The sequence below is a fragment of the Struthio camelus genome, chromosome 6 (genome assembly GCF_040807025.1).
Source record: "Struthio camelus isolate bStrCam1 chromosome 6, bStrCam1.hap1, whole genome shotgun sequence".
Taxonomy (NCBI): Eukaryota; Metazoa; Chordata; class Aves; order Struthioniformes; family Struthionidae; genus Struthio; species Struthio camelus.
The window spans coordinates 2772933-2797511 of NC_090947.1; the positions used below are offsets into that span (position 1 = coordinate 2772933).

General features: G+C 41.2%; 1 protein-coding gene across 10 annotated transcripts in view; it reads right to left on the reverse strand.

Annotated features, from left to right (window-relative positions):
• Positions 1 to 19542, reverse strand: part of HDAC4 (histone deacetylase 4) — a 293162-nt gene extending 273620 nt beyond the window's left edge. For 4 of the 10 annotated variants that reach the window (XM_068947762.1, XM_068947761.1, XM_068947758.1 and 1 more), the window contains exon 1: positions 18622 to 18696. The gene's annotated coding sequence lies outside the window, so the exon portion shown is untranslated. Of the gene's footprint in view, positions 1 to 18621; positions 18709 to 19257 lie in introns of those variants that run through there. The other 6 variants (XM_068947756.1, XM_068947759.1, XM_068947753.1 and 3 more) reach the window with 3 other exon arrangements.
• Positions 19543 to 24579: the final 5037 nt, after the last annotated feature.

Below are 24579 nucleotides of genomic sequence, written 5' to 3' on the forward strand. Positions count from 1 at the left end.
CAATAATGCAGCCTTCAACCTGCAAAACCCTCAAAGTTTCTTTGACTTCTTCTGCATACATTTCCTTTCTTTTTCAAAGCATCAGAGTATAAGAAAAAAAAAAAAAAAAAGAGATACTGACACTTATATAATTAGTTCTGGGAAACAACTTCAGGTTTCCAATCATATTTTCACCAATTAAGGCTAGTACAGGTTAGCTTTCTCACCTGCTAAAAATGAACAATCCACAATTCTTTTTCTAAAATCCATATATATAGGTAGAGGAAGACAGAGAAAAACAGCTACCTTTTTTAATTCATGTACTTCAGCTGTTACAGCCCACATCTGAACTTCTTGTTCTTTCTGATGAAGAATCAAAATTACTGGTCACTGACTGTGCCTAACCCATCTGGTCTACCAACATAAAATAGCTGAGTACATTAAATGTGTCATCAATCACTGTTAATTACTTCATTAACTTGGAAAAGGAATATTGATTTTTTTCTTAAAGAATAAACACTGTTTAAGGTTAGAGGTTTTTTATTGAATGCTATCTGCTTACCAAGAGAAAATTTACAATCTGTACACTCAAGCAATCCTGTCACATAACTTGCGCAGTTCTTTTGTCCAGTAAAACATTTCAATGAGTTTCTTTTGAAAGTGATTACATTGCAATGCTAGTTTTAACCAGCATTATGTTTAACCAGAAACTCAATTATGCATATTCTTAAGTACTCCATGCTCACTGCATGATTTTAACTGCATAGCCATTCCCACATATTTTTCATCATGCTCTTAAGTTCTGACCTTTGACTTGCTCTTGGAAAGAAACATATCTCAAAACAAGCCGCATCATCTTCAAATGAGCATTTAGCCCCCGCTGCTCACTGCAAAATAGTAACACAAAGAAAGATCCTACAACCCATACACACCATGCTAACAACACAGACTAAAAATCAGTCAAAATTCATATAGCATGAGGCAAATTTCCACTTTTACCCTCCTACTGCTTCTGAGGCTGGGCCATCTCAGCACTACTGCACTACCTCTATCTCCCCTTCTCCAGCAAGCAAGCTGACCTCTCCATCCCAGACAGAAGGGTTCCTTCAAGCATCTGTGCCTACTGACTGAGCTTCATCCAGCTATCAACAATTCGGGAAGAAGGGGGCACACCACTTAGCTCAGTTCAAGGAAGTTTTTTCTATTCCTTAATTAACATTTTGAAAACTTATTGAGCTATTGCAACATTTCAAAGTTATTTTGTTTGAGGACAACATCAATTGCATTTTCTAAATGTAGGTGACATACCATGCAAACACGCCTGCTGTTACAGCCCTCACATCACTGACAGGGACCGATTTGCCAGCTGTCCCTGCATGTACATAACCATTACTCCCACCACTGCCACATCAGTGGGACTAATGCTGCATTGGCACAAGATGATAGAACTCAGGTGCAGACAAAAGGTTGTAGACCAGAACTGGTCAGCAATGCACTGATACATACGGGTAAGTTCAGCAATGCTGAGATAACTAAATTTGGCTCTAGTCACCAAAGAGGATGACTTAGAACCCTGACTTGTTCCACATTCATACACACGCTCCTAAGCTCTATTTCCCATAAGATCACCACAGAAATAGGACTGCATTTGCTAACACATACTGGAGGAAAGAAAGCAGATCTCATGTAAGCACCCTCAACTCTGGCTATTGCCCAACGCATTTGACAACAGCAGTAGCTCATCCACAGAAGCTAGGATCATGAGATCCAGAGTTTACATTTTCATATACTTTTATTACTTCTTCCTTACACTGAAGCACATTTCTTCTTCTAAAGTTAATACTGTTACCAAAACACAAGCACTTCCCACAGCAAAGCAAAAACCTAGGAGCTTCTAAATCTGGGATATAACCAGAGATCAGAATTCTGATTACATGAGAGAAAGAAGCATATATTCCCCCCTCTTCTGTAGGGGTGGGGGCACCACTCAGCCAATTGCCTTGTTTTCCCCAGTCCCAGCTCTTGTTCCATTCTTATTGCATTGGGACTTCACCACCATAATAAGAAGGGTGGATAATAAGGTCGAACTCTTCTGTATAGGAACCATCCCTCTCACATTCTCCATCTTCCACATGAAGACCCCAGTCCTAACTAACTTTTGGTATTACTTTTCCATTTCTGCTTTTAATGTACCTCTGTTTTTCCTACAGCCTATCAAAAGATGTTATGATGTACAGCTGCAGCACATTATATACTTGCTTATCGTTTTACTCAAAAGATTTTCTAAGATGCCTCACCTAATCTCAAAATTTACATATAACTAAAGAACACCGTGCTGAACAAAAACTATACATTTGCCTTTAAACTGCAATATTGCATTTATTTTTTTTTTTATTACTATGAAAACCTTTTGTCCTCCCCTCATCAGCATATGAAAAGTGATGTCAACATATACCTGAAAGAGCACAGCAGAGCTGTGAGTCAAACACGGAAAAATCAGATAACTGTCAGCACTAAAACATCAGCTGACTGTTACCCTTGCCATGAAAGGAAGTTTAAACTGTGGCTAGAATTGGATTTATTTTGTGTGTGTGTGTGTGTGTGTGTGTGTGTGTATAAAGTATTAGTTAGCAGTCATTCTTCTCCTTTGGAAGAATCCAGAGAATCATTTTTTTCTACCACATGCTGCTATTTAGCCTGAAGCTTATTACACAGAGAATACCTACCTCATAGCATTGGTAGCTTCCCACAGACTACGTTACCTCCTGGGTCATGCCTGAAGCACATTAGATTACCTCTAGGAACATAGACTAGCCCTACACACACTGCTCAAGTTATGGCTTATTTGTCAAAGCTGCCGAGACACCGAGCACGTCAACTATGTAAGCCTGCTAGCAACCAAACAGTCACCAGAGGAAGACAAAACAAGTTTATGCCTTTATTTGCATGAAAGTTTCAGGCTTTCCCATCTTCTTCATTTTTTAAATTAGAGGTCACACTCTCAAACCACAAACATGACCAGAACAGAAAGTGAACTCAGTTACTAGAAAGGAGAAATGCTAATTCATGTGTTAAAAATGTAATCCTACTTAGTTCATTTCAACAACCAACATCTCTTTAACATTTGAACCTTCAGTTAAAAATTTCAAGTTGGCACCCAAAAAACACTAACAAAAGCAAGGAAGAAACAACTCACATTACAAAAAAAAAAAAGTGAGTAAATACCATTGAAGCAAAGAAGCACAAGACACCTCCTTAAAGTGACATTGGCAGGTTACCTATAGAGAGGGATTCCATCAAGCTTTCACAGAATCACAGAATCAAGAGTTTACTTCTAACATTAGGATTACTATTTAACTCAGAGTGAAGGAAGATCCTCGTTTACTTTATGATTTAGACCACACTTTATATAGCCCATTTTGTCTGTTTGCACAGCTTGGACACAGCAAGACAAATTGAAATTGTTTCTTGAAATAAGCCTGGATTGTAAAGCCACAAAAACTGGGACATATTTCAAAGACAGAGAGTATCTGCTGTGTTTTTAAAATAGATTTTACAACATTGTCAACTGCCAGTTGAAAAAAAACAGACTTCAATCCACTATCTTCAAGGAAGGCTTAAACCCTTAGCTTAGATATGAAGGAATTCACCTTCTGTTAAGTTTCTATGATCTACTCCGTATCACCAAAGGAGCTGTAGATTGAAGTGTATACTGCTGTTCTGGCTTTGTGCACTATTTAACAACATGTACACAACATTCCTCCCTAGAAAACACTCTGACTGTTGGAATTAAGCAAAACAATTTAAACCTTGCTTTGTCCCTTTTCAGCTGTCTCAATTATCAAAATAACATGCTTGCCCAAACGTTAGTCTTTTTACACTCTTCTGAATGTTTTTCATTAAAAAACCCTAAATGTCTTTTAATATCCGAAGGTATTAAATAACTTTAACAATTTAATCTTAAGCTGTTCATTTAGTGTCTTAATCTACTTATTATCCTAAATCTTCACACAACAGTTTCAGGTAATACACCAGAAGCAGTTGCTCCGATTCCAAGATTAACAGCCACGAACTACCAAAACTACGCTATATTGAATTTCCAGGAAGCTATAACACAAAAGTCCTTTGCTCTATGAGCTGCTACGTGCAATATGCTGAAGTAAGTGGACAGGAAGGAATACAATGTAATTTAAAAATCTTGGGTTTTATCGTTTTTAATGATAATCTGGACACATCTTGTATCACTGTGAACATAATGATTAGTAATTAACATTATGCCAAAGGAAAAAGGGGCTTGAAAATGGATGTTAATAACCACTGCTAACATTGCAGTTCCTTTCTGTAGGCAGTCGGTGAACATGCAGAAGCTACTGCTGATACCCTACAAAGGACAAAATTCCTTTAGATTTTAGTATGCTCTGAAAATTTATGTTTCAGCAACAGTTTTAAATTCTAGCAACCTTATTATGCAGGGCCTGCAAAGCAAACATGCCCCTGTTACCTCAAAATGCTCTGTATGCAAAGAATGCTCCAAGATTGAGAGGGGGAAGTTGATTCTTGAGAAAATTAAGTTTTTCCCTGAAATAGAACGAGGAGATAAGATCAAGTGAAAAGGAGCAGAGAAACTTATAGCCAAGTGCACAAAAATCTGTAAATATGTAAAGAGACGCTCATTTCCACCAGGAGTGCAAGAAGCCAGTAAAATAACTTCAAGACTGCTAAAATACATTGTATTAAAGAAGCTGCATAACTCCAACATGGAATTATACAGAACAGTTCACTTTGACCAAGACAAGTTTACTTCTCATTCAAGGAAATAATGAACAAGTAGTTTTCTACTATGACAGTGTCTCACCTCTGACTATCACAGTATTTATGAATCACTTTGAACATTAACTCTTCCAACTCTGATTTGGAAGTGCTATAATCTGTATCAGTTTAATACATGTTTACAGGGCAAAACAATAATCCCATTGTGTTCTTAAATTCAGGGTAATCCAATAGCATTAAGACCCGCAGCAAGAACTTACTCAAATATCCAGTTCTGACTGTACACTATCATTCCTCAATATCGGCTTACATCACAGACTGACTGAAGTCAAAGGAAAATACACATCCAGATAAAGACCACGAATACTGCTCCTTGGGTTTTCTACAGCCCAGGTGAAAACACTTACCAACTGATTAGAGGAAATTAGTCCATATACCTACAGTTTTTATTTTGTGGCATAACTGTGGGTGGAAAAAACACATATCTGCACCCCAGAGGAAGAAAGCCTAGAAGGTATTTACCACACTGCTGGAGTCACACAGGTACTTCAGGTCCCATAAAACCAGCAGCTTTACGAAACAGCTGTTTTCACTGCCAGAAACCAAGTGACTCCTTAGCCTAGTGCATAGGGGAATAATATTTTTGATTATATACAGAGAAGAACGTATCATCCCCACGTACCTACAAAAAACTGCTTCCTGAGGTCTTGATTTTCCCTCCCCCAACTTTTCTTCCACAACCCCCCCCCTTCTTTTTCCAAGCAGGAAGCTGACCTGCAATGTGAGGTTGGCAAAAAATTCCCATTAACAAGATACAGTACTTCCTTCCTGTCCTCTCCTGGTGCACTAAGGGTGAGTCTGAAGGACCACACAAACAGTACTGCCTGGTGACTCCCATCGTAACAAGGGGAGAAAGCAAACAGGAAGGAAAGAGTCAATTCACGGTTTGAAGGATTCAAAACAAGGAACAGATGAAACAGATGTGGACTCTTCTTTGCTATGGCTGAAGAGAACCAAACTGCTACAGCATCACTTCAGCACAATAAAAATACAAGAAATGTTGACCAGAACTAAGTAAGAGCACTTGCATTCATGTAAACATAAATACCTTTGGGTCATTGCCCTATTTATTTACTTTTTTTCCTCTTCCTTAACAATCGTTTACACATAAGAAAGAGGACATATAGGCCAGAGGATTGGGAGGTTCCCCCACCCGCAAAATACAGCCCTCACATTGCAGGGCAATGGAAAACTTGCACGCAACAAGAACAACCACACATACAAAGCTGTAAAACATCCTCCAAAAGTTGCATCAATTGGCAGTTAGAAACATTTCCACAAATGAGGAAAGATCTTCTTGCCAATGAAGCCAATAAAAGTAAATTACACACAAGATTTCAGAGAGAAGAAAATAAAGGCCATATTGACCATGCATCCCTGAAGTCAAACTTTGTAGAGCTAGAGCTAAGGTTCACGTAGCTTGATAACTTCTCAGGTTGTCATCTACTAAGTATCATCTCAAAAAGGCAATATTTGGACATCCATTTGTCATCCTTGAAGTTTTAAGAAGAAACATCAGTCAAAGAGGGAAGAAAAAACTGAAGCCAAAGCAGTTATTTCTTTTTATTTTCATTTCATTTATCTGCCTACCACCTCTGAACCAGAAAGACAAGCTCAAAAGCCAGTTTTGGACCTTTCCTGAGACATATATCTTGTCTATTTGTAAACAAGACAGTTTTGGTCACTGGATGCAGTTTTCTTTAAGCAGAGACTGAACTCAAATTCAATAACTGATCATTTCCTAATAGACAAAAGGGTATTCCAACTGGGACATCTGCTCAACAGCCCTTGGCCTCTCTTTAGAGGCAAAGTCCACCTGGAAAGTCAGCTATCTAACAAGCACAGGGAACACAGCAACTTCAGTAAGTGTCAGTGACAAAAAATACGAGTTTGTACAAAAGCTATGAAGATTAAAAAAGGAAAATCAGACCTTCTTTCCAGGCTGAATAAGTCTCCTGCATACAACACAAAACACCAGAAACAACATTACCCAGAAGTGTAAGCCACTGCACAGAGATTAAAGCAACCTATAACTCTTCAAGAGCAGGACCTTTAGCCAGTAGTGAGGATTCAGACATTACCACTTGCAGGAAAACATCTATAGATCTCTCCAGCTCTGCAGTAAATATGACATATAACAACTTAATAAGAGATCACTCAGTAAAATTCTTAGCACTGAAGACAGAGGAAAAAAGGGTTATGACAAAGTATGTCTGCTGGCAGGGAGGCTACATGGAGATGCAACAATGGTTGATGAGAGGGTCCATTCAGGAAGAGGAAATCCACACATGGAGGAATGAAGAGGCAAGCAATTGCAAAATGCTAGAGTGTGAAACATTTATGTTCCAACACGACAGTGCCAAGAAAGCACTCAGTGATAGGGCTTGCAGGCCTTCTCGTTTAGTAGTCCTCTTGCAGCTGCAGTAAAACATTAGTACCTTTTCTTATGTTTGCTAGGATTTCACACCCACACTTGTTAGTTGGTTACAACATATGCTCAGAATTCAGTTATCTGCACTCAGAGGCTGTGATAATTTAGATTTTTCGTTGCCAGTGTTAAGAACAAGCCTCAGAGCTATACTCTGAGGCCCTGGAATTTAAATATATGATAACACTGTAAATAAAAGGAAACAAATTCCTTAAGGAAAACGTTTAAGCATGCCAGATCAGTTCCCAATAGTAACTGCTCTGCTTCAACAAGAGATAAATATTTACAGTCTAGAACAGAGAACACCTTGTGTTGCAATACTAGGAATGCAAGACTCATCAGTTCTCAGTATATTTAAAAGACAGTTTTTCTGGTGGGGGGGGGGGTGTTTTTTATAAAGCAATCTGAGTACCTGGAAGCACATACATTAGAAGTCTGCTCATTTACAGTACCAAAATGAAAAATCAAAGGTAGTTATGACACAAAGTTGTCAAGCATGCTTTATCTGGAACAGATTTTCACAAAAGGAGACCTCGTCCCCCAAGGCACGTAGATGGTTTACAGCCAAAGTCCAAATTATTGTCATGAATAGGCCTTTAATTATTGTCATGAATAGTCTAACTTGCTCCTCTTTAAAGTTGCTCTAGGGAAGGCAAACAGTGGAGAGTTTTCTTACTGTGGCAAAAAGGCAAGGGGGAGGGATCAGATGTTCATATCAAACTCATTGGATTGGGAATACCACGGGGGCAGCAGGAGGAAAAGCAAGCTCAGGCTTCAGTTTGATAGGGTTTGCAGCTTGCTTCCCATCTCCCCAGCTTGATCAGTTCCTTCCAGCAAAGGAAGGAATGCGAGGAATGTCATTCATAAGGGCCCTTGAGAAGATCTAGGAATTGAAAGTATACAATAACTGGATATCCTTCACACTAGGAAGTGTGATAAACCCCATGTAAAGAAGATGCTCTCATTTCTAGCCTTAGATGGCCACATCTCAACCTGCTTGCTTTTACACAATCTTAAATTAGATAAATATCCAATTAAACATGCACACAATGCTTTCATAGCATCTACACAATTCTAACTTGAATTCAAATAGAATCCACCCTAGTGGGACACTCAATAGTTTAACTGCTATACTACAGGATTTCACGTCTGCAGTGCTATATTCCTCACCCAATTGCTCTTCAGTCTTCTTTCAGCCCACTTCCTTTCTAGTGGAACAGTCAAGCTGCTGGCAGACTTATAGAAGACTTATGCCTAGCCTAAGCGTCTCTGTTTCCTTACTTTCTTCTCCTCTTAAAATGGAATTACCTTTAGCAAAAAACTTTCCTGACCTTAGTCACATCATGGTCAGTATTACTCAGTGATACCATTTCCTCAGTCAAACACTCTGCTTCATGTTCTGTGCTATGCACAAGCTTTTCATTTGCTCCCTTTCAGTGCCCCTGTACATCAGGTTATTTTTAAATTAGCATTTTTCATAGCAGAAAGCAGAAGCAGCATGCATTTACTTCTGAACTGGATACAGCTAAGATTATTACTACCATCAATAACAGATGTAATGTCAGCTTAGTCCGATGGTCTCAGAAAGTGAGTACTAGCTAAACGTCTGCCATCCTAGATGACCTGTCTACCCCGACGTTCTCTGCAGCTTTTTCTTCACGCACCCCACCACTTCCAACATCGCCCAGTTTACCAGTCAGTTCAAAAGTCAGCCCAATATTGCCTAAAAGAGATTTACACCATTAACATCTTTGTCAAGAGAGTGGATTATGTTTTGTTATTTAACGAGCATATAGGGTTTCTGTATCGAGGAGAATTTGGTTCCCTCCTCCTGCAAGGGAAAAAACCAGCTATCTTTACACTTGCAGTGCCATGGACCATACACAAGCATTAGATTCATCAGATACCACCACCTATTTCTGTTTAGGAGGCATGATCTAATACAGGGAACATCAGCAAAGGAAATCCACATTCAGCCAGTGTGGAACAAGATCATGTAATCTGTGTAAAACCACCCAAAAAAACACTACGAATTGCTCATAAAAATTGCATATTATAAGTCTTTTCTATTTTCAACAACTCACAATACATGCTCACGAGCAAGATTTCGGCTTACAACGAAGCCACCGACCTTTCAAGCTGTACTGTAGCCAATAAAAATGCTACACTTTTACCCTGTATCACCACATCAATATGTACTTTTTCATAAGCCTTTTCTCTAGGGGTCCAGAAGCATCTAGCACTTCTACATTACGCTAGGTTCGATAAAGTATAACAAAACCTCAGATTGCCTTTCACTGTCACAAGTTCCCATGCATCACTTCCTACTTTTTGCAGGGCTTCAGGCAAAAAATTACTTTCTCTAAGGCTAAGATTTCATTCACAATTATGATAAAGCCCATCATCAAATGCTTCGTTCTCAAGGCACAGAGCAGATGAGGCAACAGCCTTCCTTCAGTACAGTGCATAACAGACCTCTAAACCAGGATAAAGAAGAAAGCCAGATAGAAAGATAGATGAGCGCAGCCTTCACTGAAGTATTCAGCACCTACCATGCGCAATCAGAAAAAAGCTCCCTGCTGTTCACGTCAAGTTCTCTCCCTCTTCCTTTGATCATGCTTCCAAGCCAAAAATTGTGCGAGAAGCAGCATTCATTCGATAGCATCTTTCAGCCTCCCGTAAGTTCTGGTAGCAGATAAGAGTTGGAGAAATATTTAACGTCCTTCTTCCCCCGCCAACCAAAGTATTGTCATCAGATTCAAACAGAAAATTAGCAAGGGAGAAGGGAAGAAATGAACAAGGAGTCTACAGGGAAAATAATCTATTTTAAGAGGCCCTTCTGCATCAAGCGGATGAGGAAAACATGAAGCCAAACGCAGATCATGGCAGCCAATTTCTGTACCAACTCACTGGAAGGATCAATTACTCAGCAAGAAATCCAACACTAGATTTAAATGCGTCTGATGGCAAGTGACCTTTTTCATTCTGCTTGCCCTTCCTAACCATCACAGACAGAAACACTGAAAAGATACAAAGATCAAGTTTGGATCATACTCATAACATCTCTGGTTCTTCCCACATCACTCAAGCCAATACTACAATGACTCAAGCTTGCTAGCGAGTAGTGACAGCACTAAAACTAAAGTTGCAGAACTCGAGTTTGCGATACTAATTACCACCTACAACAGAGCTGAGGTTTATAAAATCCAGACTTTTTTGTTGTTGCTGACTTGCAGTAGAAAACGGAAACAGCAACAGGCCAGAGTTTCTGCTGTGTACATGGAGCAAAGAAGGGCTGTGTTTAGCACTAACCCAATGAAGATGCTGTTGGAGCTGTAGAGCTGTTTCTTTCACTGTCCATCAAAATGCATCACAAATGGCACTCGCAGAAACCACATGCTCTGCTCAGGAAGGCAGCACAATGCAGAAGGAAATTGTACCTTACTGTTTTCTTGCCCTCTCCAGTTGTATAAGAGGTGCCATCATTCACCACTGCCAACAAGATCACCACGAGAAACATGCCTTAATACCTTTCCAGAGCTATTCCAGAGAGATGCCTACAGTTCCTCCCACATGCTAGGCTCCTTGGCAGGGTGTTTATCCTGTTTAGCAAGGGGCCAACCTCCGTTTCAGAAAAGTCGCCTACAGACTCAACTGAAGCAACAGGTATAGCAACAAAAAAAAAAAAAACCACACAACAACAACACACTGTGCTGACTAGAGAAGTAACTCTTTTGGTGTGAAGTGCTCTGTAAAACATAACCCAGCCCTTTGGAAACTTCAGTTTTACCTATGAATTCTCCTTCTACGACCTTCCTTGTCTGACAGTCTGCACTGTGGGTGTTCCCTTCCCGTTGGTTCTTGGGAATGAGATAACCTTTATGTCCTTGGTTTCAGTTTGAGCTATGAAATTCAAAGTTAAGGCTGATATTCCATCTTTCATCTCATCCCTCCTCCTTCCAAGCTAGCCAACATCCACAAAGAATACCTGCCTTAGGAGCTCTGTGCTTTCAGGCGTGAAACTTTCCCTTTCTTTCCACCACACTCTTGCACTTCCCCAAATTGCCAAGCTCTCTCAAAGTTCAAATTCATCAATAATTCCATTTTTCAAAAATCATCTGCATTTTAAAAGGATTATGCAATTAATAGTATTTGTACAGTATTATTTGAGCAGAATGACATATCTTACAGTTATATATTTTATAAGAACCTACAGCAAGAAGCCTGGCTGGTTTTTTGATCACCATGAGAACCACTTGTATTCAGGATTTTAACAGAATGAGGAATAAACACTAACAGAAACTAGGTGATCGTAGCTCCCAAGGGGAAAAACATAACTTTCCTAATACTCTGAACGCTCCCTTTTTGAATACTTGTTCAGAATAGCACACAATAGAACTAACTCATTGTTTCAGGCTCACATTTTGGATGCTTTTCTTGGACTGATGTGTACAAAACTAAGAGCTTTATAAACGTAACACCAGAAAGTCCTAATTTGATCATTTTTCTACAGAGCAACTGTAATGTTTTTCTGTAAACTATTTTAGTGCATCATGAAAACATATCACACTAAAAGTATGTTAACTGTCACAGATAACTTTGTAAGAGCTGCAGGCTTAACCCTTTATTAAAGTAAAATAAAAACTCATCCAATAGGCGAAGACAACTTAAAAAAACCTGAGGAAAAAGAAACATCACAAAGTAACGTACTAATCTTCATTCGGAAGAGGGGAAAGAACACACACAAAAAAGATACCTTAGGAAAGATTCTATGATGCTATATGCAAACTCAAATAGCTGCACATTCAATGTGAAACACTCAAGGATACTAGTAGGGATGCAGTAGTGATGCTAGAGATTAGTGCCTCAATGCACAATCACAGAGAGGACAACATAGCACTCATCCAGAAAATTACAATATCCTGTCAAATCTCTTATCAATATTAGTAACAAGCCTGTTATGAATAACTGCTATTTCTCAAAACTAAGTTAATGCAAATTATACCAGTAAACTAATGTTACCTTGTGCATTTGACAAGTGAAATTTGATTTTACATACAAGTCCTAGTACACAAGTGTTCACAGGATTTTGAGAGTAATTCAATCTTAGTGACAGAGACCTCACTAAAGCATGATTTCTTCAGGAAAAAAAATTAATAGTTATTTTATGTGTGTGAATTATCACGATTCTTCACTACTCATTAAACTTAATTCCATTTGTCTTTTTTCAGATGTCAGTGTTTCAGCACAAAGGAGCAAGCCCCTTAAAGATCATTTAAAACAACACATTAATACTATCAGTATATCCGCAGTCCAGACACCCAAACCAAGATTTTAATCTATAGGTTAATTTATCCTACGTGATTTAAAACAAGACTCTTACAATCCAATTATTCATTCAATGATTTACTGACTTGTTATTAAACACACAGATACACACATACAGAAAAGGTCTACATGAGATCCAACTTGAAAGAAAATAAGAGATCCAAAACAACAACAAACCACAGTATATCCAACACAGTGTCTTCAAGAGGCGATTTCTCCAATTGCAGTACAGAGAGCTGAAAAATACACTGAATGTTTTCATAGACATCATCATCTTGTGGACAGCATACTCTGCTAAATTATTGTGTCAGATACTATGGATTAATCTCTGAGCTATAATGATGAACTCTGCCCCCAAAACGGAAGCTGTTCGTACGTCAGACCTCTGATAAGCTATACTGGCTGCATACTGTCACCTTCAGTCTCCAGCTCACCCCAACTGCTTCCTGGCTACTAGCTGGTCCTTGGCCTAAATGGCTGTCTTGGGGCATCTTTAGGATAGAAAAAAGAACTAACTCTAATCTTGACAAGGCTGGCAAGAGGGTTCTTATTAGCCTAAGATCTGATTTTCAAAAACAATTTATGTTTTCTTCAAAAATATTTATTTCATTTGGAACAGAGATTCACTCATTTGATTAAGGCAGATAGCTATGCGTGCCGATGTGCAGAGGAGTGTATTGACTTGTGGTCTAGTAGAGCACAGTTTGAATCAGTTTTTAAAATCAAAACTTTTCAGAGATAATATCCAACTGGAAAAATACAAAGAGGGGGGAAAAAAAAAAAAATGAAGTTGATCAAAATGTGTCCAGTAGTGAATGTCATAATAAAAGCTTGGCTTTTTTTGTTTTTTCTTTTTTGTTGTTGTTTTTAATAGAGGCAGGCCAAGCTGTAATTCCTTGCAAAGTAAAGAACCATAAAAGCTTTCCAAGAGATTCTACAATCTTTCCCTAATTGTTTTTTTTCCTCACCACTGAAATGGTGAGTTTTTACTTTTTTTAAAAAAAACATTTTAGAGTTTTTACTGTGATTTTTTTGGAAGACTATCCATCCCTTATTCTAGGCAGCCACATTTAAGCATAATAAAGCTGAATAAAGAGGTAATTGCCATATTCCTAATTATTGAAGCAGACAGGTCTAGGGTTTCTGCTAGTTCTCAGCTTACACTGTTTGAGGCAAACCCACATATTTTCAGTTTTCTTCCCCCCTCAACCCCTCGATCTCTGGGAGCAGCAAGCAAGCTGAGAAGAACCAGGCTCCTTTCATTGCTAAGGAACATTGGTACGGAACATTGGACTTTGGGAAACTAGAAGAAAAGGTAAATAAAAAACAGGCCATCTTTTAGGGAAGCAGGCTCAAAACTTAACAGTAATTTTGAATTACGTGACAGGCACATACTATCGGCTTCTCTGTCCAATAGTACACACTTTTACAATAGTGCAAGTTCAAAGGAGTCCAGCAGGAGTCTGATAAAATTTAAAAACATCTGGCCTTGCACACTGGGCAGCAGCATTGCAAAAGAAGGTTACAGAAAAGCTAAAGGATAACTGGAAACAGGCTGAAAGTAACATGGAAGAGGAATGTAGTGGAAGATGACACCAAAGCAGCCAGCAGCAAGGGTCAAGAACATCTGGCAAACATTTAATGAACGCTATTACCACTGTCCAAATAACACATTCAATTAATATTCCTTGTGGTTTGTGACTGGCTTTACAGTTTGGAACAAGCTAGCAACAAATACTATTCAGCAAACAGAATCACTCTGGTAACATTACCATATGTACTTAACCCTAGACACAAGACAAGTAAAAATACAAAGTCAAGGGTTTTTTGTTGTTTTTTTTTCCTTTATATATGTTTCCAGCAAATACAAGTACACATATTGCCAAAGAGCATAATATAATCACTTCTTTAACTGGAAGAGGACACAACGCCAAAGGAACGTTTCAACCCCAAGATCAAGTTGGCAAGGCTGGCTAGTGAACATTCAGGTTTTCAAACCTGAAAGAGAGCACCACTTTAAGAACACACTTATGCCACTTAAACCTCACGAGCTGCACGTTGCACTTGAGAAAATACTAGGACAACTACTTATTGCAACTTACCAGGGTACAGCATGGCATATAAGCATTCAAGCAATGCTTCGAGCATGCCAAACTGCCAAAAATGAAGACAATAGTCTTTCAGTGGAGCATGCCCAATATTCAGCAGATCAGGAACATAAGCATCCCTCACCAAATAATCAATTTGCCCTCCTTGAGGGAAAGGGCTATGCAACAACTCATAAGAGACGCTAAATGTACTAACTTTTTAACGTAAATTACTAGGCAAGCACATGCGTGAATAAGCCATTTTTAAAAGCTCCTGCCTATTCTCAGCTTACTCATCTCTGGAAGGTGACAGGAATTTGACCTAGAGTATTTGACCCTATCAAGTACTATGTACGTGGTGAAAAGTTCGAGGCTAAACACTTAGCACTTAGTGTTTGGGTATGTTCACGTACTAGAAAGTCTGTAGCTTCCTCAGACTTCGAACCAACAAATGATCCTAGAGGGATTATTCCAAGTATTTCACCAAGTCTGTGAAACACAGATATACATTAAGATGGCTTTTAAAAAAGTCTACTCCCAAGAGAGCACAAAGCTGTTTCAAAAAGTGATTAAGAGGGCAATATAATCTAAAACCATGGACTCCTGATGAATTTTGACTTTCATTTTCAACAATTCCTACTCCTCACTCTTACAGTTCAAGATGTGAACTAATGCTGATGATCGAGGATCAGTTCCACCCTTTCAGCAGTCTATAAAGAGACAACTCCAGTACTTCCACCTCTGCCCTTGATATCATCAGGGTGAAACAGAGGAGAATAAGCACGCTCACCACTAGACACCATGGGAGCAGAAAGTCAGATCTGCTCAAGCTGCTGCTTTTCATAAGTGTTCAAGCAACATGAAACACAAAACAATTCGCTCACGGTGAGGATAACAAGACCTGACAGGTTGAGTAAAAATGCCTTCCAAAATCATCTGTAATATAACACAGGTCCAGGAAACCTGCAAACTTATTCCTATGCAAATACTCAGAATGTTTTGAAGGGAGCCTGAAGTTCAAGCAATTGAAGATCTGGACATCTCCAATTAGCTCTTGTTATCAGGTAACTTTTCTCAGAAGTTCATCATTCCATGGGTGTCTGCAGACATACCTTTCCTGTTGTCAAGAATAATAGGAAAAAGAACAATGGACAGCTCTAGTTTTTCCTTTTTCTCTGTTAAGGAAAGTCACCCACAATGAAATATGAGGACAGCAAAGCAGAAAACTGCATCTTGACCAATACAAAGACTGACCTTTACTAGCAAAAAGAATAAAATGGAAACACTACCTTCTTGTAAGTCACCACTAAAAGGCAAACGATAAATGCAATTTATTTCCACTGATAAGTTCAAATGCATCACATATGAAGACCTTTATGTACAGAACCTGCTATCTCCTAGTCTTGGACTGTCAGATGCTCTTTAAGCTTCTCAAGGACTTTCACTGCTTTTTCTTGGTGCTGATCCTGAGTTCTATAGCTCAGACCCACCAGGTTTCTTCTGCTTTACGATAGCCTGTTAAAGATCACACTCCACGAACACAGGCTTCCAAGTAAACATTTTTCCCCAAAAGAATAAAAGCTTTCACTCCAAATGTATGCTTTTCTTTCATGCCTCTATTCCATTAAACAAATAGGTTCTCCTAGTATTCTGAGGTAACTTTCAAAACGCATTTCATGTTGTTCTAATCTGTCTTTTTTCTAAAGCCAGGTCTTGAAGCAAAATTAAATCCCAAAGGATGAATTTAAAAAATTCAGACAACTGAGGGGACAGCTTAATATTAGCTAAGGAAATCTGTGAGATGCACATGCTAGAACATCTCACCCAAATAAGAAAAAAGCATATAATCTGGAAAGTTGTGTCTTACACATTTTGGTTTATACGAAAATCTACATTTGCAAAAACTCTTTCTAACTGGGTGGCATTTTACATTTCCAAATGTAATTGAGTGAACATGTTGCCATGGTTACAGTAGGATTCTGCAATAACTTTGTTGCCTTGTAATTGCTGTATATTTGTATACAAGCAGCTGAGGTTTCTTAATTCAATGGCCTCTTAACTCTTTCAGAAGACTGTAGAGCAAAAACTGCAGCTTTTAGGCTGAAAATTCTATACAGTAGTGATAGAAACATCAGAAATCATTAAAATACAGTGCAGCAACAGATCATATTATACAAAAAATCCTGCCAAGAACCAGACTATTATATAGAGCTCCTTAGCTTTTAAAAGTGTCACTATTAAAAAAAAAAAAAAAAAAAATCAGATAATTAACTTCAGGTAGCTTTTGGCAATAACTGAAAGCACTTCAACAGTACTGAATATAACATAAGTCTCCTTTATTGACAGCACATAATACAAGTAAATCAAAATGCTTTGGCAAAAGTATTATTCACTCAATGGTGAAATTTGCTATAGCACAGAGGTCCGAAATAATATTTGCACTACCTCTTAAATCTCAAGTTAAGATTATGAAGACAACAGAACACAGCTGCGTGGTAACACAAGTACAAGATAAATCTGCCTGGACGCCCATGTTGAGAGTAAATCAAGAACCCTCCATCACCTTTTGTGGATGGCACCTATATTCCACCCCACCACTCTGCACTACACATCCCATTCCAGATTTATAAACGATTTTCACATCCTTAATCCATCCACACCTTTCCAATGTGGATCCCACTTTTTTAGGAAGATTTGTAGACCTATAACCCATCCTAGAACACTAAGCAAGCCTGTAACGTTGCATCCACTATTATAGTCAGAAAGCAAACATTTTTCAGTGACAAGCCTAATTTATGCAAATCTTCAGAAGTAAGCTATTGACAAGCAAATAGACAAATGAAAAGCTTCTGCTATCATGAAATGCGCGCACTAACCAATTACACAAGGGTTTTTGAAAACCGGGCAGGTTTACCTCCCTCTAAATGGTACAAGGCACCTTGCTACAATATCAAAGAATTGTTATATAAATAGCTTTGCTTGCTTCAGATGTCATGTTGTGTTTGCCACGCCACAAGCATTTAAAAGATAACATTCAAGCAGCTCAAGGATTGCACAGCATCTTTCCTGATAAATTCCTGCAGCAAAACCCACACACACACAACTGCTCAGCAACACCTCCCTTCTTGCTGCTCCAAATACTTCCAAATACTTCTTTTTAAGAAAAAAAAGAAAAAACAGAAAACCACAACACGAAAATTGTTGCATAAGCCAACACTTCATATTTTGGAGGAAAATGCACATAGCAGTTTCAAAAAAAAAAAACAAAACAAAAATCTGGTGAGAAAGAGCAGCTTACAGTTAAGGACAGAGTCCTACATTAAGCTTGGTTTAGATCTGTCATTTTCTGTTGCAGCCTAACAGCACTGCAAGTCTTCCAAACACCGTGGTGATTTTGAAGGGGAGAGTCTTAGCTTTCTCATTACATTTATTAAAAAAACAAAAACAAATATAGCTTTTTTTTTTGGGGGGGGGGGGACAGAGGAGGTATCGATCAAAACTCGGGGTTTAATTCATTCGGATACGCAGCTGTCTCGCAGGCCGACTTAGGAGTCTCTTCAGCACGAGTGAAGCACCGCACCAGGAATTACTCCCCACAGCGAAAAGCGCCTTTTCGGCCGAAACCCGCGGCGGCACACGCTGCGGCCGTCCCGCCCGCCCGCCGGAGCGGGGCCGCCGCCCGGTCGGAAACTTTCCCGACTCACACGTTACCCTCGGGCGGCAAGGAGCCCCCGGCCGCCGGGCCGCGGCCCGCACGACCAGGCCGGGCGCTGCAGGGCTCGGCCGCCGGCGCTTCCCCCGGCGGCAGCCGGGCCGCGCCCGCCGCCGGGCGGGCACCGGGCCCCGCCGCCGCCCGGCCCTCCACCTGCGGCCGCGCCAGGGCCCACCGGGCCTCCTCCCCCGCCCCGCGGGCCTGCGCCGAGCGGCCCCCACCCCGGGCGGCGGCGCCGCCCCGCCCGCGGCACTCACCGCTGCCCGCATCGCTCCCCGCCGAGCCCCGCGCAGCACCGAGGCGGCGGCGCTGCTCACCCGCGGGGGGAGGAGCCGCAGCCACCCGGGAGGGGAGGGGCGGGGCGAGAGGTATCCGCCAAGGGGGCGGAACTGGCGGCGGCGCTGGCCCCACCTGCCTCATTCACAAAAAACGCGAGCGGCGGGGAGCCCCGACACGCTGAATGGGCGGGAGCACTGCCCGTCACACACCCCCCCCGGCCCGCCCACCGCGCCGCTACGCCCATGCTGAGTGATGGCGCGCGGAAACCCCACCCCCGGCAAGCGGGCCGCCCAATCAGCACGCGGTGTGAGCCGTCGAATGGCTCAAATGCACCCGCCATTGCAGCACGAGCCATTCCCATTGGTGCCGGCAGCTGCCCATCTCCTCCCTTTCCGGAACCCTCCGCGTTTCATGTTCGGAACACAGCGGAAAATAGCCGCGCACCGCCGATCCCTTTAAGAACGCGGCGGCCGGCAGCAGCCTCGGCAGAATTAAAAGCCGGCAGGCAGAAAAAAAACTCACAGCTTTAAAGGGGCCACGCAGCGGCCACCACGGTGCAGCTGCAAGGACGGGCCGGCCCGGCGAGAGGAGGCGATGGGGAGCCGCATACTGACCTGGGTGGCAACGGGCAAGGCAGAGAGCTGTGCGGCGAGGGCCCGGCGCGGACACAGCGGCGCGCGCGCCACCAGCGAACTCAGCCTGTGAGCGGATCCGCCATCTTGGAATTTTTAGATGGAGAATCACGTGGTACAACCATTTTTCTTCCCCCGGCCAATCAGGAAGCGCAGTTTATTTATAGCAGCATCTCCTTCTCTTCTCCCCCCCCCCCCCCGCGCCTTCTCCCGTCCCAACGGTCGGGGGAACCTGGGGGGGGGGGAGGGGGAGGTGCGAAGGCGCGCGTGCACGGATGGGGGGAGCCAATCAGGCCACGCCTTAACCCTTCCCCCCCGCCCCCTTTCTCGTGGCACGGGGCCTGTCGCCTAGGCGACGGAGCGGCGCGAGGCCCGTGAGCTCCCGCGGGCTGCCTGCGCCTGACCCCCCTGGTGTCCACCACAACGCGACAGCGTCGAGGCCGCGGCCCCTCCGCCGCTCTGGGGGCCGCAGGGGGCTCGCATCCCCTCAGGGGGTGACGGAGAAGCGCTATCCGTGTGGGGGAAGCTGGCCTCGGAGGTGGGATGCCCCAGCAGGCTTGCTCTGGGGCTGGCTCCCCCTGCACGGGCAGGACTCCCTCGGTGCCTTCAGCCTTCCACCACCAGACCTCAGCCCTTCTCAGGGTAGCGGAGCCACTGAATAATCTCTTTGTTTTCCTCCAGCAGTACAGGGAAACCTGGTCTGGGGGGGATACAGGTTTTCCTGAGTGATGAAGGAAATTTGTCACTGCTGGGCACTAAGCTTATCCACCCAGTGCAAAGGCTCTTCTGCCCATCTTTCTCCTGGGCAACAGTAAGACATGGTACCCCTTCTCCAGGGACAGCAAGACATGTGTCAGCCAACTCTCCTTTACCTCTAGTGTAAGGAAAGGGATGCACACACAGGATAAAAAGGGAGGTAGCAATGGGAAGAAACCAAGTTTATACTGGAAGAGGATGAACAAAGGGCGATGCGCAAATGAAAGCAGAGGAACTACAGATGAGTGCAGATGAGCAAGACTGCAAAGCAAGATGTAGGCATGTTGTTGGCTTTTCCAGTTGGTGCAGAGTTGAGCCACGTTGCACTAAGTCAGCATAGACAGAGACAAAGCAGCCTAAATCATAGCATATAGTATAGCAGCAGGTGTGTGTCTGCATGGATTCCACGTGCATTCACAGCCTGTGTTTGAACTTAGTACTCAGTACCTATTCTGAATTTTCAAGCTTCAGTGCAGCATCAGAATCTTGCTTCTGGACAGAAGCACAATTGTGCTGCTGTCTGTACAAACAGTTGGACCAGAGCTGGGACAGTGACGGTATGTTGCTTATGGCCATCCCCTCCCATCGGGCAACTTTGTCCTCACCCCAGTTCTGCATGGCGAGAACAACTCTGCGTATTAAAGACAAGTATGAAATGGAGTGAAGAGACCTCTACATAGTACTAGGCAGCTGCTTCTAGAAAGTCATGCAAGTGTGGCAACTCTTCTTTTCTCCTGTCTCCCATGACTCCCTGCTGCATGTAGCTCCTTCCTCAGCACTTGGAATTTGCATCTATTAATTCCCCCTTGCCCCAGTTTTATCACTAGCTTTCCTGAAGGCAAGACATATTAGAGCAAAGCAGGTGCAGCTAAAAAAAAGAGGAGAAATTCTAGAGCAAAGCCTTTTCCATGCTAGCCTGGACTTTAACATAAAATACCTGTCATCCCTTTCATGAAACAAATACTTCACGTTTGTACATGGTGTCAATACTGCAAAATGCCAAACATATAGAGCAGAGTTTCATCTGCATCTATTCAAGTCAAGTGCTATTGAGCAAATGTTGTGAATATTTCACTTCTGCTCTGATCCTGACCACAGAATAGTAACTTGAGCTTTTATCCTCTGCTAAGAGATGGAAACACGACAGAAGGAAAAAAATGAATCCAGATTGATTTGGCTATGAGAAACATGAGATTGAGGGCAGATCTAGTAGAGAAACTACTGCAGTTAATATATTCTTTTAAAGTTAATTCTTCATCTCACTTCTAACAAGACAAGTTATGCCATCTTTTGTATTCTTTCCTTAGGAAGTTTGACATATCTGAAACTATGGATTTTTGATTCTCAGGATACTAACAGAGACGGATTAATTGGTAATACCATAAAAATGCATGGCAAATATATAGTATTTTAATAGAATATGAAACTTTTTTGTCCATTCTCTTCAGCCAAGATCCCACTCCTGAACTGCTTACTCTTCTTTTTCCAGCCATGGAAAATGGCTATAAGTACACCATTTTTGGTACCAAACAGCTGAAACATGATATCAAGATATAAAAAATAAAAAGGAGAGAGCATAGTTCAAAGAGAAAATCTTTGCCTGAATTACCAAGAGTAACAAACAGGAACTGTTTTGTGCTCCACTTACTTACCTCTCTCATACTTTCCTAGCAACCATTCAACATTTAATTGATTTTTCTATTTTCTAAAGAATTACCCCAGTGAATTGTCAAATCTTCTCTAGCTTCAGTTTCTTCATTGGCCAAGCCCCTGGCTGGCACAACTCTCATTTCACCTCTGTTTTGTTGTTTTACTTTTGATTAGCCCAATGCCTGAAACTGAAAAGACACACTACAAACATTGCATATCAATGGAAGCGAAAAATATCAGCACCTATTATCTGATGCCTCAGAGCTCAGCTGATTGACACCCTTGAGGCATGCTCTGATTGGAGCTGCTTCTTTGAGATATATTACGAATAGAGAGGCAAATTAGTCTTTACTGAAGGGATCACCAGTGACCAAGTAAAACCTAAGTCTCTAATGCTGTGACATCACATCTTATAATTCCCTTTTTTCTTGATGGCTGTTAACTTTTTTTTTTTTTTGGAAGTTAAGCCACCATGGTGTTCCTAGAAAGAAAGGAAAAGACTTTTTAATTCAGTTCCATTCCGTCTGAGTTGAAGGCCATCTGCATAGCATTCAGACTCTCCTCTGGCATGCGAGCACAGCGTCCAGTGAAATCTTGTACTTCACATAGGTGAGCCCTTGAACTGCACAGAGTTAAAGGAGTTAATGGTACAAGCATGGGCACAATGATATGCTTTCACACATCTTATAGCAGACAAAGTCTTAGAATGCAGTCACTGTGCCATACTCATTGCCCATTAAATGCAAGGGACTTCCTAATTAGCTTTCAAGGAGTTTCTTAAAATCATTGCCTGAGACAATAGAAAATACAACTTTCCATAGACAGCCATCCCAGCACACTTGTAGTTTTGATTAATTGGCTAAATTGTTTAAAAACTTCCAGATTTTCCATTACAAAAAGCGAACTCCTGTAGTTCAGCCATCTGGATTTACATAAAATCGGGGACCTGAAAGGAATTGCTAACAACTTTGTCCCTCCCTGAAAATATACCTAGATATTGTAACATATAAACACAACTTTCTTTTGAGATGTTTAGTAACTACAGTTCCATGCTAAGGGGCCGCCCATCTTAAAATCCTTGCCAGATTGATTTGACCCCTGCAGTTGCTTTTTTTTCCCCCATGCTGGGAACAACATGCTCATGTCTTGGCAGAGGTCAGGATTAGTCTGACAGTTCCATCAACAAAAGGGTCCCATTAACTTAAGTTTTCCAGTATTACTTTATTATTAAGATATTACTTTATTAGAGTCAACTTACAATGCACATTAACTTTCGATAATCCTAAGCTTGACAGTGTGGGCAACATAGCCTGTCTTGTAGAAAGTCTGAAATATTGGAATAATCTCCCTTTAATATACCCCTAAGAACACCACTGGCATGTAGAGCACTGCTTCTACATTAAGCTGAAGCACTTTTTGTTTCATTTTTAGCGTATATTGGCTTGTGGGCTTGTTTGTTTGTTGTTCTTTGGTTGATGAGGTTTTAGGTTTCCTTGTATGGTTGTTCTGCTATCTTTATTCTGGGCCAGTTTGCATGCTCACATGTATGTACCTATGCATGTGTAAATACACTTCTAAACTACTTTTTAAGTGTCGATAGACATATGGGTATAAGTGCTTTAGGACTAGAAGTTTAAGGGACTGTGCAATTGACAAGGTCATATTATGCTACAAGTTCCTCTGTAGGTCTAATGATCAGTGGTCAGTGTAGGAGCAATATGTGGGCAGCCAGGTGGCTGTTCGCCCTCTCTGGCACCTCCCCATTTCTGGTACAGCTGGGAGATGGTTTGGTCACCAACATAAGTTAAAACAAACACGTTGCCTAAGTGATCATTTCAGCATCTAAACATAGTGGAGCCCAGAGGTACTCTCCCCATGTCTCCTTTCTGCATATCCTTTATGTTAAGAGTCAAATGCTGTACTGTAGACCCATTCTGTTGCCTCCAAATTGAGGAGGCTACTGCCTGGCTGTGGCTGTTGCCTCTATTGATTTCTGCATTGCTCAAGTGGTTTAAAAAGATGAAAGGAGAAAAGAAAATTAAGAAAATTATATCCTAAAAGTTGCCATGGAGTGTAAGTTTTATCTTCAAAATTTGATTGATGCAGTACTGGTGGTTGTAGGTGTGAATATGTGTATCTATTAATATCCAGTCTAGGCTAACCTGTGCATAATGGCAGAAAATTAAACCTTGTCATTGTTCATATAAATTAGAACTCAAACATTAACATGAAAAAGAATTCTTTCTATATGTTAAACCCAACTGTATATAGTGTAGTCTGTTTTTACTGTAATTACAGCTAAAAGGTTACTCAAAAGCCATCTGAAGTAAAAAAAAAAAAAAAATTGGCAGAGCTAATTCATAAAGACTTAAATAAAATGCAATGACAGAACTTCTCGCCCACCTCCACCTCATCTTTAGCAGAACTCTACTTCTTGTTTGTCAAAAATTGTTCCTTTTTTTGATGTTCTTAAGCAGGAAACAGCCATCACAACATTCCAGCTAGTTTCCCTCCCCAGTCACATGGACCTGGTGAAAGTAAAAAAAAAGTTACCTCATTTTTCCACTCTAATTCTCCCTCTTCCACCACCTCCCTGGCTGGAAAAAAGAGCAGCAAGTTAGGGAGGAACCCAGTGGGAACTTCCCCTAGAGCCTAGCCATTGAAGAGCAATACCTACTCGAAGCAGTAGTGCCAGTTGTTTTTTTACACAGGGTCAAGCCTAAACACCAATTTGTTCATGTTGATTGTTTTCTCTTTTTCCTTCTGATCATAGTTGCCATCATTGCTCTCTCTTGATGTTTCTCTCCCTCCAGCCACCCTTCTTTGCCTTATCTCTCACTTCCCTTTGTTCTGCATCCTTCCTAGATCATACTTATTTACTCCTTTCTGCCATCAGAA